Here is a 17,039-nt window from a genome sequence, read left to right as displayed (position 1 = left end):
CATTTAACGGTTATTTGAATGGCACATCTACAGATCACTCAAGTGACTCGCGACAATTTTACATATCACTTTAGTGACCAGCCGCACAGTTCCATAACACTTAAATTGCGTGTGGAACATTTATGGACCATTTAGGTGAGACAGACCTGTGGCAAATTTGTAAATCACTTAAATGAACTGCAGTGCAGTTTTGCACATCAATTAATTAACCCGCAGCCAATTTCCATATCAACATAAGTGACCCCCGACACATTTACAGACCACTTAACGCTTTAAGTGGCAATGACGAGATATCTCGTCTCCATAAAATTATTTCATTGACAAAGCCCAGATATTTTGTAAAAATGATTTCTCAGTGGAAAACTTTCCCCCATACATTTTAGTTTACAAGTGCATGCCCACAGGGGTGGATCAGATATGCAATGTGCATACCATTTAGTTTACGCCCCTATTTTTACACAATCGAGGTAGCGACATGGCGTCTGTGAGCGGTCCGAAATGAACTAGAGGCGAGAGTGGGTGCTAGAAAGTGATCCTAAGTGGGCCGCTCTGGGCTTGTCTTGCACATCTATTCGTTTGCTTCCAAGCGCCGAGTTGATGTCCGGGAGGAGTTCTAAGTGGAATGGCAACAAGAATAGGTGGCGCTGGGGAGGGGGGCAAGGATCGTTCAATCATCAAACTCAACTGCATCCCCTTAAGGGCGGATTAGGTACTGTGAACGCATACCTTTCAGCTTGCACCTGCTGAAAATCGGAAGAAAACCTACTTAATTAGAAAACCTATGACATTTCGAAAGGGGTTCAGTGATTTCTAATCGCCACTTGAAAGGATTAAGTATCCCGCGTCACATCAACAAATCACTCAAGCGACCCACGGCACACTTCTACGCGTGACTTCAGACACCTGCGCCACATTCCCAGTTCACTTAAGTGGCATGCGACACGTTTTCAAACCAGTGAAGTGGCCCCGTACTCTCCTAAAAGTTGAGCACCCTTGATCTAAAAGAAACCAAATTTCTACAAGGATGTCTAAAAAAATTTCTACAACCATTATTAACAATGGCACCATCTCAAATAATACAAATAATACGATCCATTTCTCTTGTATAAGTTCCTGATTCCAAAACTCCAAATTCTCATCATTTTCACAGTCGTAATAATGATCAAATGATTCCGAAGTCTTCTCACCCAATCTTGGAAATGTGAAATGAAAGAGAAGGAGAAGAAGAAGAGAGAGTCATGATTTCGTGGAATTTGGGTCAGGTCCATTCAAGCAAAAGCATTTTTCATTCTACGGAATAAAAACGTTTGCGTGTCTCCAGACCACAAAAGAAAACTGTCTTCACAACAAATAAACACAGAAATCCCCTTTTTTTCCACAATTTTTTTTCCCCATACAAGGCAAGTCGGTAAATGAGTGGTGATTGAAAGCTCTCACCTCACATCGCTGTTCGAGCTTGTGTCAAAAGGTACGTCGGTGCAAGAACTGTGTTGATTGGTGCTATTAGATAATCGACGAATTGGCGCAATTATAGTTCTCTACTGTTGTGGATGGATATTTAGTGAAATTGTGTTGGTTGTCGTTTCATTGGATTCATTACTTGGATAGTTTTTTTGAAGGTAAGTCATGTTTAACATCAAACACAAGCATTTGAATATAAATTTTTGTGCCCTGGAAGCCATACAGCTGACGGACCTACAACTCAAAAAATAAGTTACGAAAGTTCGCGTAATTGCCGCTGTCACTTGGAAGTGGCGGGGTATTCGAACAGCTAACGTAGGAAGAAGAGATTCAGGCGTAGAACCAACTGGGAAACAATAACCCTAAATCTCAAAAATAAATTATAAGTCTGGGGTGTGTGGGTTTGGACAGGGACTTAATGGGTCTAATACACTCTTAAAGATGAACTCTTCAGTACGGTGGTCAGAAGTTTTGTCACAGTAACGAAATTTAAGAAATTCGCTATTTCATTTGTGGACATTCAGTAAAGTTGTGGTTATTTTTCCCACTGGATTCGTTACTTGGATAGTTTTCCGAAGCTAAGCAATCTTTAACGTCAAACAAGCACTTAGATACAAATTTATGTGCCCCAGGCAGCAGGGGTGGCTCGAGCTCACTTGCCGCTTGAGTGCAAAGCCTTATGTGTCACTCCTAAAGATGACCCTGGTGGTAGGTTGAAAGAGCCTTAGTCTGGAGGATTCTGAAATAAACCTGATTTTCTTATCCGTCCAAAAAGCCGCACACCATAGTTTACTCACCAAAACTCACTTGATGTCCATATACGTCCACGATACGTCCCGCTTTGAAAGTCAAACTGTCCCGTTTTTTGATCGAGATTCATTTCCCCGTTCTTAGTTATGACAGATAACATTTTTGCATTGCACAATGCAGTTCTTGTTAATGAGACACCATATTTTTCTTCTTTTGGAGCTGGATTTTTTAATTAATCTCAAATTTACAATGTTGAGTTAACCAAAATACCTACTCCGAGGTTCTCGGAGCAGAAACTAGGGAAATCCTTAGTTTCTAGTGCTCCAGGCACTAGACAAGTGCGAACCAGAATTCCTTCTATGCCGTTGTTTGACTACTCCTACTGAATGTGCGCATTGAAATGCAGACTTGCCCGATGTGATAGAGTCCATTCTTTTTCCTATTATTACGGCCAAAGATCCAGTCTGTTCGCTCAAGTTCTCCTACATCTTCGTCGTCAAGATATGGATCACTCTTTTGATCCATATCCGCACTGCTGTCTGGTGTTTTCTTATTATTCTAATTTTTAAAAATTCACTTGTCTAAACAAAATTCTAGGCTGCCACCCCTTATAACCGGCCGTGCAGGTGCACTGCACTCCTTGCGCCTTTGCTTAAGCCGCCTCTGCCTGGTAGCCGTACAGCTGACAGGCCTACAACACTAAAAAATAACACTTACGAAAATTCGCGTAATTGCCGCTCTCATTTCTAAATTTGGAAGGTAGGTGGCGGGGTATTCGAATAGTTTACGTAAGAGGAAGAGACCTAGGCTTGGAAATAAACTTGCGCGTGGGCAAAAACAACTGTAAATCTCCAAACTAACTATATAACATGTCTGTTGGGATAGACAGTGGCCTAATGGGCTTAATACACATTTGGTGACGGACTCTTGTTTAGCGATCAATTTTGTCACAGTTACGGAATTCGATTCAGCTAGTACAAGGGGTCTCACTCCTTAAGCTGCGAGTGGAAATGTGGTCCAAAGGAGACCCATAGGTGAAAAAGGGTTAAGAAACATTGCATTAAGCTCATATTTATAAGTAGTGGTTACTATAAATTGTAAAAATCATAATGAATAAAAATAGTTTAGTATACTTCAATTCATTTTAAAAGAGTTTGTTTCTCATTTTGTATACGGTGTATATTTTTCTGACCTACTATAATTCTTTGAGCCCTGTCTGGGGAAGGGGGGTGTCATGTCAGAGTATGGATTTCCTTCTATATGTCGAACTTAAAAATAGGTCAGCATGTCCATTTCAAAATTTAACATTTTTCTTAAAGGGTTTTCCTCATTTCAAATTTCTTAATTTTATGTAAATCACCATAGAGGAAAATGGTATTTTTCTTCAATGAACTTCTCAATTCGATTTTTCTGCAAAAATATCCGTTTGAGTGGCGTACTGAATTTCAAAATGAAACAACATCCTAGTTTTTTTTTCCACTCATGAGCACAAGTAAAGGCACATTTTCAAGGGCACACATGTTGTATGTGAACTTTATATAGAGGAAAACAAATCGCCTCTAAGGGACGCCTGGGTACCATACCTTGATCTTGATATCCGTGTATAATAGTTTCCATTCAAAATACATTTCTCGTGAACTGAATACATATTACTGTTAATTTTTTAAACACTTATAAGAAAACAATTGTCTAGTGTTAAGAGTTTAGTCGCGTAAAAAGTGTCAGGGAATGGCCTACATATAAAAAGAAGAAGCCGTATATGAGATCACCATCTGACGGTGCCTTACAAAAATACGCACAATGCTCTATTTTTTTGTACGTAATGGAGATGGATTAACTGTTATAAAAAAGAAGTAGATAAACAAATATCTCTTTGAAAAAGGACATTTCGGACAGGTAATGGCCGACGTAGAATATCAATGTTAAGGTCGTATTTAAAAGATGATTCATTTATCTGTGTTTCTTCACGGAAGAAAAATATTTCTCGTTCTAGATTGTCCAACTACTTCGAGTTTGAAATAAAAACTACTCTTGTTATTTCATTCATTTAGTTTCCATTTTACTAGTTTTAAATATTGCACTAATTATTATAGTGAAAACTTGATGAAGCTCATAAGCGCTTGTCTTGAAGCAGTGTCGTCTTAAAAAGTGAGCCATTGAAGTCCGAGCCGAGGGGGCCCACAAGTCTAACTTTGGCTCCAAACTAGTGAAGACTTTAATTCCCTTTGGATTTCCATAGATTCTGATATCATTTCTCTCATAAATTTTGAAATTATTTCTGTTGTAAAATTTTAAATTATTTTTCTTATAAATCTGGAATTATTCTCCTTTTATACTATCTTTGATTATTATCCTTATATTATTTTTAACATTATCCTTGTACTATATTTCTTAATGTATTATTTCTGTCGTAAAATTTTAATATTATTTCCCTGGTGAAATTTTAAGTTATTTTTCTTATAAAACTTGAGTAATTCTCTTTATATTATCTCGAATTGGTTAACGAATTCCAAAATTGTTTTTAACAAAAATTCAAAAATTACTTCTGTCATAAAATCTGAAATGACTTCTTACTCACGAATTATGAAATCATTTCCATCAAATGTTCAGAAAATATTTTTCTCATAATATTGAGAGATTAGTTTTACGTTTCTCATAAGTTCTAAAATTATTTTTCTCCATAACTTTATGAGTAAAATCTGTTTCGAGATACGGGATTTTTCAAATTGTAAATTACTTCTGGCACCGAATTAATCTCTCAAATTGGGATACACCATTTCGGTACTTCTAAATGCCTTCAATAACTTTTAAACTTCTAAATACTTGGTATTATGACAATCATAATGCAGGAATGAATCAGATATTTCCATATTCGAAATCCCGGCTTCTTCCTGGTTGGCTGTGTCATAGTTTTTGTGAATATGATAACGTGGTCGCGTAGCATATAAATGCTATGTTGGAAAGAGATCGCTTCTGGAATAATAGGCAATATAATACACAGAATAAAGTGTGTTTCAGATGCAAAATAAAAGGTGGTAGAAAAGAACAATCACGATCCCGGAAGAATACACACCGAGTCTTGTATAAGAAATACACAATTGGCCTCACTTATAAACACCTACTTATCTAGAATCGCTAAAATTCCATATGCAAAAATAAAGATACGGATCGCATATTACACGAATGGCTTGGGTCTCGCAAATAAAAATAGGTTGAATGTTACTTGCGCCCGTGTGTTCAGCGACTTTATTTGGTGTTGGAATAAGAACAAGAAAATGCAGGATCAGTCAAAATATTTGCAATGTTTTAATAACGTTTTCTTTTTTGACGAGGTCCTTAATGCAAGGGATTACTTTTGACAAAGCAATGTTGATGATGTCTCCGAATCGTAATCTACGGATTTGCTTCAGCGGCCGGTCTTCGGAATTCGTAGTTTCGACCTGTTTTGATTTTGGTTGATCGTTCTTTGCAAATCCAAACGAAATCTTTTTATATGGCTTTCTGTGCTATGACCAACTGCATCTTCGCCTTTTTAGTGAAAGAAATATGTTAGGTTGCTTCCATTGCGTTATGTCCAAATTCGTACTCTCCCAAAGTAAACATTCTCAAAAATTTGGTATGAGGGCCTCAAATAGATACTCTGTCTGCAGGTGTAAACATGCATCTGTATGTAACCCGCTCTTATTTATTTATTTATTCTAGCAAGTATATATTTTGATGCATCCATCTAGTAAACACATTTGTTGAATGAGTGATCAACCTCTCTCTCTTTCTTATGACCATCTTCATTCGTATTAAACATCTCGTTTTCTTTTCCTCCCGTGTGGAACTAATAATCAATTTCATTAATAAACACTCTTTGGAAAAAACTGTCTGATGCTTTTGCCATTCATTTGACTCCAGCCACTTTTCGGATCTCGTCAAGCCACCTTGTTTGGAAACGCTTTCTCGGACGTTTAACATCACTAGGATACCAATCCAGAATGCGTGTGGTCCATTTGTTGTTCCAGCCCTTTTCCATCTTAAGGGGGTGGGTATACGCAAATTTTCCAAAAAACACATTTTTCCATTTTTAAATACTATGGAATGTTCTGCGTCAAACTGCGTTCAAGTTTTTGTTCAACCGTTTTTGTTAAACTGCTGGTAGGCATTACGCGTGCTAATGTTTTTCACTAAAATGAGTTTTTCTCAAAACTAAGTTTTCTGTTAGAGGAACATTTTTTCGAACACCACTCATTCGAATGTCTTGAAACCTTGTGTGTCTCTCAACACTATGGTGTTACATATTTTAACACGAGCTTTTAGGATTTTAATTGTTGGTTATTTTTTTTTATCGAATTTTAACTCCACAACAACATGCAACTTTTTCAGAAATCACCAAAATTTACCCATATTTTGTGCCATATTTTTTTTAAAAATAACTTTAACAAAAATACCCTCGTGTTAAAGTATGTAACACCACAGTGTTGGGAGACACGCAAAGTTTCAATACATTTGAGTAAGTGGTGTTCGAAAAAATATTCCTTATCTAACAAAAAACTTAGCTTTAAGAAAAACGCATCTTAGTGAAAAACATTAGCATGTGTAATGCCTGCCAGCAGTTTATATTAAAGTATTTTAAAAATATTTTTATGACAGGTAGAACAAAATCTTGAACGTAGAAAATTTAATAGCATTTAAAAATTGAAAATTCGGAAATATGTTTTTTGGGAAATTTCCGTGCAACAACCCCCTTAAATATTTAATTCTTTCCATGATATCATATAGATTTGTGTGGCTTTTAATCCAAGTTATTCGTTTTCTGTCACTTCTTGAGACGCCTAATATGCATCTTTCCATGCTCTTTTGTGCTGTCTGCAGCCTTCGTACCGTTTTGCTAGTGAGTTTCCATGTTTCAGCAGCTCCATACCTCAATGTTGGTAGCACACAAATTGGTTAAACACTTTTATTTTCAGGCATAATGGCATGTGGCTGTTCAGAATTATTTTTTTAGAGGGTTTTTTGCCGTAATCCTCCACGCTGGCTAGTGTGGGTTGGAGGAAGCCCATCCGCGTCCGTTCACCACGCGTTAAACACGGCTACTTACGGGCTGCACCACGAGAAGGTGTGGATTGGACTTTAAGCCTCTACTTCTAGTCCTTCAAGTCCTCATAATGAAGCAATTGAAAGGATCTTCTCCTAGTTGACAAGTAAAAGACTAATCAACAGCCCGTAGTCTACGCTAGCACATCCAAAATGCTAAAAGAAAGGGGGTTTTATTTGTTCATTATGGTTAACCTAAAGTAACATGCAATACATATGAACAACTACGTGACATATTATCCAACGTCAGGAACGGTCTCATTCCGACTTATCTAGGATCTGATAAAGTAGTTCACAGAATGTTGAACGATTCATCTTTTGACATTATGTCCGTCCTGTATAAACCGGCATGTGCGCCTGAATACTAAAATACTAAGCGTTACTGTAACATATGAGTGATCTAAAAAATCTGGATTATTAGATTTTTCGGTTAGTATTACGGATTTAAATCTACATTTTTGGTCATTCAGAGTGATCCATCTATTATGATTATTATTGGCTCATCGGTTTTCAGTTTCTCTTTTTTTGTTTTTTTTTACCGTAATTTTCCATTGAAATGTAGTCGATGACGAAGCTCAGTGTTTGTTTTCACATCCACTTAATAGTGATCGTGACGTTGCAGATGAAGCGTTACGTTATTTCACCTTTTAATCACGAAACGTTCACAAAAGATGAAAGGGAAAAGGTCTTCTCAAAGGTTAAAATTCCCCTATTTTCATTTGCACGAAATATTATTAGGTTAAAAATCTTCAGGTCAAAGTGAAGTAACCCGAGAAAGTGTTAGTTACCACCACGTGCGTAGTGAAATTCTAATATTATTAATTGGCTTCGGCTGACAGATGTAACACAAAAGCCGTAAAAAATGAGGAAAAACTGTTTTCCAACCCAAGTTCTTTAAAAGAGGAGTCAGTTCATTGGTAATTACTCGTACGTGGTGCAATTTTCGGGTTATGGAATTCTGGAAGAATTTTGTGTTTCATAAGCATCTGTGAAAGACACTACCGTTCAAGCAATTTACTAAGTTTCTATTCCTATTAAATATTTTTTGTCACCCACGTACGCATTTCGGTAGCAGACAGGGGCCCATACGCAACGAAGGTACTTTAAGGATCAAAACTATCTACTGCCTCCATGTCGAAAAATTCGCTAAGTATAGGATAATTCAAGAAATTACAGCAAATAAGAAAAAATTAGGGCTGGTCCAATTAATTGATTTATCGGGTCGGTTTAATCGATCAATTGTTAATCGCGGTTAAAAATTTTAGTTGAGTTAATCGATTCGATCAATTCGATTAAAATTCGATTAAAACTTTTATTAAAAGAGAGTTTGTGAATTAACTTGATTTTTAAAAAAAAAAATCCTATTAGATGTCATAAATCATGTTTTATACAGAACATCTTGGATAAGTGGCCATATTTAAAATATTTGAATCAATATTTTCCATGAAATTGGATTCAACGGAACTCGATGGTTTCAGTTTCAAATTGATTTTGATGGGAATTTTAGAAGACACACAAAACCAAAATTTATTGTTTCCACTATGAACAGAGACATTTTCCGTATTCTTGGAATTCATCAGCTCATCTCCTCACAAGTACTATTCGAGAGGAGTGTCTAGGCAAGCATGCAGCAGTATAATCGAAATTAGTTTCGAAATGAATTAATAATAATCACAAAAATAACCGATTTCTTTTTAAAAAAACAAGATCCAAGTGAAGAAATTACAGGTTTTGGCAATTATGTTCAGCATATTACTTGAAGCGGGCAGACTTACTTTCTTAACCTATTCCTATATTTATTTGCATGTAGGCCTACAGAATATGTGAGTTTTGATATCAATAAAATATTTTTTTATACCATCCTAATATTACATGATCACAAAAATATTCGATTGAAATTTTATTAATCGATTACATTTTTTCTATTAACCATTTAAAAATTGTAATTGATTCCCAGTTCTAGAAAGAATAATGACAAAAAAAGGGAAACATTGGTATCGATAATTTGAAATTCTTCATTTTTGCTAATTTTAACTGAAATGACCAAGTTCCAGAACGAATATGGAAACATAAACGTTTCAAAAATCGAAAATTTCAACTTATGAGCATACAATCAAATGTTGCAGGGTAAATTTCTATCGGTGTAATAGAGAGAGAAACTAATATCACACAAACCGGCACATTTTTCATCGAAGGCGTATAAAAACTTGATTCAGGGACGGGCTTAAGTATTTTGCGGTCTCATGCAAAAACAACTTTGCGGCCCTGTAAAACGGGGTTTCCCAATACCTCCAGTGTGCATGAACACGCCGATGCAGGTCTGGTTTAAATTGGCACTCGAAAAAAATGAGTATCGAACTCATTATATACTATATTTAATTAAAATAATTTAAAATTATATACTATATTTCATAATGGTCATGAAAAAACCATTCGATAAATTTGGACGATAATACACACTGCCCAGTGAAAAAATTTCAAGTGAGCCCCAGACAATGACTGACCACATCCTTTTGCAGTGCCGCAATTCTGAGATGTTTTGTGGCGGGCACACACACAGAACAGACTTTTCAAGGACCTTTCTTTTATGTATAGCGTGAAAAAACCATCAAAAAACTTATGAGAATTGTCTCCGGCCCCAGGGCAGAAGCCCTGTCAGCCCCACCCTTATGGGAAGGACCCTACCCCAGACACTTAGAAGTTGGGAGGCTGTTGGGGGACTAGAGAAACGATTCTCTATCTAGGGCCGCTACTAGGTACTCTTTCAGCCGGGCAAGCAGGCTTTATTCCTCCCTTATGTGATGTTGAAAGATTTGAAAAAGAATTCAGCACCACCCCCCCCCCCCACTGGCGAGTTTCTGTAAAAGAGGGTTCGAGTTCAGGATTTTAGAGATTTGAACAGAACTTTAAGCTATTTGTTTTGCGTTTAGCAAAACGTTAAGAATGTGAAAGTCAAAATGTAATAAAAGTATTTCATCCTGATGTGCGGCTCTTTAAATTTAGCGGCCCGGTGCGGCCGCACCCTTCGCACCGGCCTAAATCCGGCCCTGACTTCATTTCCCCTAATTATAACTTTTTCCCTCGTTATTACTAATATTTTTAGACATTCACTTTGGTTTTAGAACCAACTATTTTATTCCCTCCGGACAGTTTTAGTGAAACACCCATTGAATGAAATTTCACATTAGGCGTAATATAATTATAGAGGAGAACTAATTACCATTTTTTTGTTCTAATTTTCCATTCAAATAACTATCTCACATTCATTCCAAAAATTTCAGAATCACAATCAAAGAAGAAAAACATGAAAATACATTCCGTATGTAAAACGCTCTTTTCAATATTCTTATCCAACTTGTGTGCTGAAATTCAAATTTTACCATCAAGGATTGAATTAAACGTAATGGTTTCTTTGTGCTAAAATTATGTAAAGTTCGCGCAAAAAAGCAATGTAAAAATGTTTTTGGCACCGTTTCTGTAATTAAGGCCATTTCTCAGCACCCTAAAGATCCAAATGAAGATGCTCGAATGGATTCTCATTAAGATCTTCCACGTCATCGCGATAATATGAAGGCCAAGGCCTAACTCCGCCGCATCTGTCTTTTCTTTCTGAAGGCTATGTCATCCAGACCGTTATGTTTTCAAGGTGAATATGAATGTTGTAGAAGAAAGAGATTCACATTAGGGAGACACACACACAACACAAAGAAATTCCTACAATAATGGATAAAAGTGATTCCATGAACTGAATACAAAAACAACTGGTAAATTATCGGAAGGAGAGAGAGGGCTTCTCATACACAAAAAAAAAAAAAAATCAAGGACGATCTTTTGCGTTTTATTTCAAACTTATAATTACCTCATAGACACGAGTTAACTGTAATATTTGAGTGACGAACATGATTACTAGCAAATTATTCGTTTAACATTATTAATAATGACCTTCGGTTAAAAGATTATTTAGATTTAACGGTTTCTTTGTGTGGTTCGGAATCCACACACTCACAAATTACACTTTAGTGGGGACTAAGAGTAAAAATAAAATTGTGAATAAAAAATTGCAATGATTGCAAGACCCTGAATGTCTGATCATTTGGATTGGATTCGTTTCAAGAGAGAGGCATCAATCAATCAATATTTGCGGTTGTTTTTCAATAACATTGATTATAATTTTGGTCGATCTGATTAATAATAATTTGTCCATGGCCGTAATTTGATGATTCGGAATTTACGAAACGTAAATATAATTTTTTTTGGTGGACGCGTATTTTGCCATGTATGGTAACGTTAAAAAACAACTCGCAATAACAGTCAATCAGGCATTCTTGTTGTTCCTAAACATTTCAGGTTATTGGAACCCTAGGGAATGAGACTATTGTTTTTCAAATACCTCGTGGCGCTATTGCGGGGGTCTTCAATGCGTGGTCCTTAAAGCTTTTTTTGCCGTGGCCGGCCGACCATTTTGAGAAAATAGCCATTTAAGATTTAAAAAACCGGTTAAATTAAAAATGAATATCGTTAGGGAGATAGAGGGAGCTCTAGTCACTGGAATCTGTACTGCTGCATTTAGAACTGTGAGGTACTTCTCCGATTCAATAGTAATGCTATGCATTTTGCACATTAAAAGGGCCGTCGTAATAAATTCGGAGATAGACCCAGTACCGAAACGCTATTTTTGAGCTCTATAATTACAGATATTTTGAGAGGAAAAAATTGGCATCCAAGAGGTATATATAATCACAGAATTTACAAAAATGCTGAGGTACACCTTAATGAAAGAAATAAATATCGAAATGTTTTTTTTTATTCATGAAAATTTATAATTAATGACAATATAGCTACAGAATTAACGAAAGAAACAATTGCAGAATTTCGGAAAGAAATAATTCCAGAATCATTAAAAAAATTCATGAGAGTTCATGAAAAAAATTAAGAATTTGTGAAAGAGATAATTTTACAATTAATGAAAGTTTAAAAATAAGAAAAAAAATAATTTCAGAATTATTGGCACAAATGTTTTGGAATTAATAAAAAAGTAATATAATTATAGGGACAAATATTTTTATAATTAATAAAATAAATAATTTATGTAAAAATCGGAATCGGTGAAAGAAATTATTTCAAATTTCAAAACAAACAAAAACATTCAAATTTAATGAAACAAATAATTTCCAGAGTAAATAAAAGAGTTCAGAAATTTGGGAAACACTGTTTAATGATGAGGAATGCATGACTTGGTGGCCAGCGGGCTTCATGAAAAGTCCCCCCCCCCGCAATGTCTGAGGGGGAAAAGACCTCTGCGCTATTGTACGATTTCAGAGAGCTTCAATGTCACCCATGCACACTTGTTGAGAGTCGCAGCCACACACACACACACACATTGCCATTTCCAATACAATTTTAATCCTACATTTTTTCTGGGTAACCTATGGCGTCACCGCGATTACCCGAGAATTACTACTTGAAATCTTTTTGAAGCTCCAATAATAGCAGTATTTTCACAAAAACGAAAGTTGTTCAGAAACCCACGTAATCCAATTATTGTGGCACATATTGTTGTCTCAGAACCCTTGTTCTCGTAATGCAGTTTTAAAACTCTTGATAACACAATGTAGTCTTAGAAACCTTGTTGATACAAAGTTGTCCCAAAATTTCTGTTTAGGAATTGTTGTTTCAGAACTCCTGTTTATACGAATTGCTGTCTCGGGAAACCCCTGTTTACGAGTTGCTGTATTACTCAGAACCCATATTTATGAATTGCTGTCTCAGAATCCCTGTTTACGAATTGCTGTGTTACTCAGCACCCCTGTTTACGAATTGCTGTCTCAGAACCCCTGTTTACGAGTTGCTATCTCAGAACCCATTTTACGAACTTCTGTCTCAGAATCTCTGTTTACGAATTGCTGTATCACTCAGAACCGCTGTTTAAGAGTTGCTGTATTACTCAGAACCGCTGTTTAAGAGTTGCTGTATCACTCAGAACCGCTGTTTAAGAGTTGCTGTATTACTCAGAACCGCTGTTTAAGAGTTGCTGTATCAGAACCCCTTTTTATGAATTGCTGTCTCAGGAAACCCCTGTTTACGAGTTGCTATCTCAAAACCCCTATTTACAAATTGCTATCTCAGAATCCCTGTTTACGAACTGCTGTTTTACTCAGAATCCTTATTTATGAGTTACTATCTCAGAACCTTTTGGGTGTAATGTTGTATTCGAACCCTTGCTGCCGCCATATTGTTGCCTCAAAACCCTTCCTGGTATATCGCTGTCTTATGTGGTGTTGTCTCAGAATCCTTATACACAGATTGTTGTCTCAGCACCTTTGTTGACATAAAGTTTTCTTCAAATACTTTTAAGAAAACTTTATGATGCTGTCTCAGAACCTCTCCTTTTTCCGTAATTATGTCTCAGATCCTATTGTTTAAGTAATGATGTCACAAAATTCTTGTCGAAAACTTTTGTCTGGAAACAGTTAATAAGGCAAAATTTTATAATTACCATTTTTGACCAGAGCATTGTCTACTGAACCGAAGATTAGTTGCCAGCCATCTTTCATATCTTTGAAGCACAGATTGAAATCAAACACTTGACACACCCATCTGCTCTTTGGGGTTTTTCCTCCATCAAGAACTCCGAGATTTTTAAATGTTTTATACTAAAATATCTTCCATTCACATCCTTTAAAAAGTGATGATGTTTCTCATAAAATCAAAATCAAAATGGAACTGGCATTTCTCAATCACGTTCAACTCAAATGAATCTCGGTCAAATATTTCTCTCACGTGTGTGACGTTTTCAATTCAATATACCAACCTTAGAAGTCTCATTGTAATTTATGGAAATTATTTTACACGAGATGTCAGAACGATTTTCTAAACAATAAAATGATAATAAAACTCTTCTGAAAATATTCCGTTATTAGGGGCATTTCCGCATTCTGTAGAAGAAAATCTGTAGCTTTCATCTGCACGTTTCTACCAAAACACACGTATTTAAGGCTTTTCAACGCCTCTGTCATCACGACGCCCACAGACTGACTGAAATGAATATTAAATTAGATGAACATAAGTGTGGGTGAAACGTGAGTTGGTAAAAACGAGTAAATGGTTAGGTAATAAGAGAGAGGAAAAATATAAAAACTTTTCTTTTGAAGAAATGAAAAAAAAAAAATCTTTTCGCTTTCATGTCAATGGTCAAGAATCTAGAAGCCATTGCGTAAATTACATTCAAGTGTTCCTTTGAAGGTGATTCAGGGGCAAAAGATGTTTTCATAGGGATAATAAGACATTAAAAAGTATGCAATTTGCACTTTTCTATCCATATATATTTCTTTTTGTTCAAACCCTCAAAAGGTTCTCATCATCGCTTTCCATCAGGTTACCAAGACCATCGCTTTCAGATGATGGTCTTGGTAACCCACTTAATCATGAGGAAATGATTTTAATTGCTTTTTTTTTTTAGATGAAATTCTTAAAATGACGTATAGATTGCATGTGAATGATATGTTATACAGTCGAATACCACTATAACGAACTTCAAAACAGACCGTAGTCACTTCGTCATAACGAAATTTTGTTGTAAAAGAATTCCAGGATATTTAAAAATGTTCCCATTATGTAAACTAATCAAGGGGGATTAGAAAAGTGTTCGTCAAAACGAGATTTTTTTCGCTATAACGGTATTCGCTAAAACGAGATTTGGCTGTAGTTTGTTTTTAATTTCTTTGTTGTTATTTATTTTTTTATTTTTTTTCAACAACAAAAACATAACAATTGGTACAAACTTGCATAAAAAGACAAAATCAGAATAACACAAAAAATACATGAACTGGGAGCATTCACTCCCTATCTCTGTGACCTCAAGAGACTAGGGTGTCCTTCCAGTAGGTCTACAAAACTAATCTAATATCTGTTAGTCAAATGGCAAACGTCATAAATTTTTCAAATTTTCTCAGACAGGTTGCTTGTAGTGTATTTCTTACTTTGTTTTCACAATTCTATTGAATCTATGCAACGTCTGAGTTTGATTGCCATCTACCTTCCGCCAAAGAAAACTGACGAAATGGTAAATTTTTTTCACTTCAGCAGGAGGAAGCAGCATGTCTTCGACTATTCGGGTAGCAAAAATGGTAAAATTTCTATTACTTGATACGCAGTAATGTAATTATCAGCTAATAGACCAGGAGTCTTCAAACTTTTTCGAGTAACGAGTATCGGCTATGCTTGTCCTCAAACCGACAATCACATTATTCATATCTAGCCAGCTCTCGCATTATCTCACATTATCTACACACTAAAGACGAGATTGTCCAAACAACGTTACTCGACAGTTTACATTTTTCACATATCACTGAGAAATTCGATAATTAAAATTAGAAGCTAATCGGCATCGATCCATAAATATAAATAAATCCATATAATTTGCTTGGCTGGAATATATTCCCAGCTCTGCAATCCATTTCTCGGTAATAATACTCGCCAACTCCCACGGATCTCATCTATAAGCGTTGGTTTTTTTATTATTCCGACCATATAACTATAATTCCATCGGATATTTATTTATAATACCCCATCTATTTATAGAAAGAAAGTAAATAAATAGATTTTATATGTATACTTATGGAGACAGCCATAATTCTCCCCAGATTCGTTAGAAAATTCATGATCCGAGGTCGTGCAATGCACTTTCCCTTGCTCCAAATAATCAGACATTCACGGACAAACAAGTTCCTCCCAGTTCTCGGATAAAATAAATGAGTTGGTTCCGAACCGGGGTCCAACCTCGCGTGACGAATGATAACCAGAGATTAAGAAAGGGGAAAAAATTGACATACTTATGGATATTTGAGAACCAAAAATAACAACAATGGTGTTGTAGGATGCGTATCTCAATGTTTTCGATATTGAAAATAGAAAAACCGCATAAAATATAATATATTCATCGATAACATAAAAATGAGCGTAAATTGCATTCAAAAGAACGGACGATATCATCATTCCTTTATTTTTGTATCTTAATTTGCATTTGAACTTATTAATTAAGAACTTGCTTCCTACATATATGCATGCATTTCTTTCTGATACTCGTTACATGTTCGAATTTGAAAGTAGTTGAGATTTTAATTTTTCCTCATTTGAGGAATAACATGTTCTTTTGGTCGATGCAAATGTAATTATGAATAAGAAATCCCTTTATAGCAGTGGTTTTCAAACTGAGGAGCGAGAACTTCGAAAATTTTAAAATAGCTACACAGAAATTTCTTTCCATCGCTATCTGGGAGCCGTACTATTGACTGTAAGGTATCCGAACGCATATTAATAAATACTTACATTGATACGTGTATCGGAGAAATTTAACGTATCGTGATTGGTCGTAATGAGTGCTGAAGGAAAGAATTACGCCACCTTCGCCAGCGATTATGCATAACAAAAAAGTGTCGTTGTAAATTTTATAAATACTTGAATTTTACTGCCTTTATCTGTGATTATGCATAATACCCTAGTGTAATTGGTGAATTCGATAAATATGAAAAAAAAATCGAAATAATTCTAGTATGTGTGATGAATATAGTCGGACCCCAATATAATGATAATAAATTTTACGATCGTACCCTCGATATAATGATAATAAATTTTACGATCGTACCCCGATATAATGATACAATGCACACACACATTTATGAACTATCATGCATTGTACATAATGTAATATGGTTTACCATGTTTACCAACGACACGACGCTTGGGTA

At 35.7% G+C, this 17,039-nt stretch overlaps 1 protein-coding gene across 1 annotated transcript in view; it reads left to right on the top strand.

The window, feature by feature from the left end:
- The first annotated feature begins 1,392 nt into the window (after window positions 1-1,392).
- Window positions 1,393-17,039, top strand: part of LOC149068618 (protocadherin Fat 3-like) — a 181,316-nt gene continuing 165,669 nt past the window's right edge. Inside the window, exon 1 of the mRNA XM_089250408.1 lies at window positions 1,393-1,619. The gene's annotated coding sequence lies outside the window, so the exon portion shown is untranslated. The remainder of the gene's footprint in view (window positions 1,620-17,039) is intronic.

Source organism: Pholcus phalangioides, unplaced genomic scaffold (assembly GCF_987345545.1).
Source record: "Pholcus phalangioides strain wild (caught in Gottingen) unplaced genomic scaffold, Ppha-v1.0 ptg000024l_1, whole genome shotgun sequence".
Taxonomy (NCBI): domain Eukaryota; kingdom Metazoa; phylum Arthropoda; class Arachnida; order Araneae; family Pholcidae; genus Pholcus; species Pholcus phalangioides.
The sequence above is the reverse complement of the archived record's forward strand: the minus strand, read 5'-3'. Positions and strand labels throughout refer to the sequence as shown.